This window comes from Ailuropoda melanoleuca, chromosome 4 (assembly GCF_002007445.2).
Source record: "Ailuropoda melanoleuca isolate Jingjing chromosome 4, ASM200744v2, whole genome shotgun sequence".
Taxonomy (NCBI): Eukaryota; Metazoa; Chordata; class Mammalia; order Carnivora; family Ursidae; genus Ailuropoda; species Ailuropoda melanoleuca.
The window spans coordinates 85,596,079-85,598,468 of NC_048221.1; the positions used below are offsets into that span (position 1 = coordinate 85,596,079).

The following is a 2,390-nucleotide window of genomic DNA, read 5'->3' on the forward strand; positions in this document are numbered from 1 at the left end:
CCCCTGCGCCCCCCCCCCCCCCCCGCTTGTGCTCGCTCACTCTCTCTTGCAAAAATAAATAAATAAAATCTTCAAAACAAAACAAAAAACAAATAAAGAGTATGGAAGAAAAGCAATGAGGTTTTCACCCAGGGAAAAATTCTCTAGAAGAGTAATTTTTTACTTTTAGAGTTTGAGAGTGCCAGAAAACCTTTATTTTCATTTTGATTTCAGAAATACCATGCTCACTTCAAAAAAATTTAAACATGAAAAGAAAGTACTCATTCATTCAACAGGTATTTATTTAGTACCTACTATGTATATGACTCTAGGCAGTAAAGGTAGAATAGTGAGCATAAAATAGTCTCCTATAAACTCACTTTCCAGAGAAAGCATTATTAAGAGTTTGGTGCAGTTTTTTTGAAACTACGCATATGTGGATTCTAACGTATGGTGATAAGTTTGTGGTCCCTGGCCTTCCAGCTGAGGGTCCCAGGTCAGGAAGCACTGCACTGGAGGTCTTAGATGATATGTTGGCTGCACAGACTTGAGCCTCTGTTCTATGTGCTACTAAGAATCAAGAACCTGCAGGACTACCCTTGACAAAGTCTCCTCTTCCAGTGTTAAGTCAAGGCCAATCCCACCACACAGTCAACTATCTCTCTGGTGTGTGTCTCTCTTATGGGGACTATTTTCAGGGGAGCAGGTACAAAAGTAAGCAGAGACATTTCTTGTTGGTGAATGGGGAAAATATCCTATTTCAGATCCTGGCAGCCAACAGGTATCTGATAGGTTGGTGTCTTGGAACTTTATTAGTACTCAGTAAAGACTGAACCTTGCGACGGACATTCCAGTTGTATTTGAAAGGAGGAGAGGCTTAATGTTGTTCCTGTAGAGTAATTAACTGGGGCAGGTACACACCCACGTAGTTTTTAAAAACATTACCTTCTTGAGTCTCTAATATCAGTACACTCTTCCTACTTGAGAGATGCTGAAGTGTCTGGGTGGAGCAATCAGGTTAGATACTCTCATTATATGTTGTCTTTTGTATTTCAGTTTAATGATGGGTCTGGGCACACAAGTTCACAGTTTAGCTTTGGGTTGATATCTATGAGATCTATTTCTCCTGCAATTTTAATTTTTGTATTTATAACTAAGTTAATCTTGTTAGTGATGCTTTGATTGGGAATTTTGGTCTAAATATTCATGAGATTTTTTTTCATGAGGGAAGGTCAGGGAAGGTATCTTTTACCATACAGATCTTGGCAGTTTTGATTAAATAAATTATTTATGCCACCTGCTGGTCTTTTTAGGACTCACCTTTTCATTATTAAAATTTTTTACATTTAATTTGTCTTTATGCTATACACAAATGTGTCTAAAATAATCCTTCAATCAAATCCATAAATGTTTTATAAGGAATGTACTAATTTATAGAACTTGATTCTGACCCACATCTTCTATTTTTAAAATTTCCTCTTGCCAAGGCTAATTTAAAAAGATACTTATATATTATTTAGGGGAGAGCTATTATTCTCTAGGCTAGACTAACATTCCTAAACAGCATGTATTTTAGACTTCAAAGCCTATATGAATACCAAAAAGCATATGGTCTTGGTGAATAGTGAAGTTTGTCATCTCTACAAATGTAAAATAGCTCATTTAGCTAGAAAATAATTAAGTTACCTTTTCTGGAAGGAAAACTTACAACAAAGGTAACACCACCATTTAATCTGCTTTACCCACCCCCACTCCCTTACCATCTGCCCCGCTTTACTCTTAACCTCCTCTTTGCAGTACCTGATCAAGTTGGAAGAATTCTCTACATAACCCAGGATTGATGTTCCTCATTTAAAATTTGTATATGGGGCGCCTGGGTAGCGCACTCGTTGAGCGTCTGCCTTCGGCTCAGGGCGTGATCCCGGTGTTCTGGAATCGAGTCCCACATCGGGCTCCTTGGCTGAGGGCCTGCTTCTTCCTCTCCCACTCCCCTGCTGTGTTCCCTCTCTCGCTGGCTGTCTCTCTGTCACATAAATAAATAAAATCTTTAAAAAAAATAAATAAAAGTAAAATTTGTATATATGCCTCAGAGTACTATGAGACTAATGAGGAGCAAATTGAAGTGCTCAAAGAACCCCCCAAATTCACTTTGGGAGGGGGTAACTTTTTTTTTAATTATAAGAGAAAATGGATTAATTGTAACTTGAGAAAATTCAGGTAAGCACAAAAAAAATTAAAAATAATCTATAATAAGCCCAACTCCCAAAGAAAAACAGTATTAACATATTGGTGGATATCTTTTCCAGACATAGTTATACACTTTTCTTAAAAAGCAAGGGGGGGGGGCTTCTGGCTGGCTCAGTCAGAGCATGCAACTCTTTTTTTTTTTTTTTTAAAGATTTTATTTATTT

At 37.4% G+C, this 2,390-nt stretch overlaps 1 pseudogene; it reads right to left on the minus strand.

Moving 5' to 3' along the window:
* The window catches only part of LOC105241679, a 5,901-nt pseudogene extending 3,938 nt beyond the window's left edge, over positions 1-1,963 (minus strand).
* Positions 1,964-2,390: the final 427 nt, after the last annotated feature.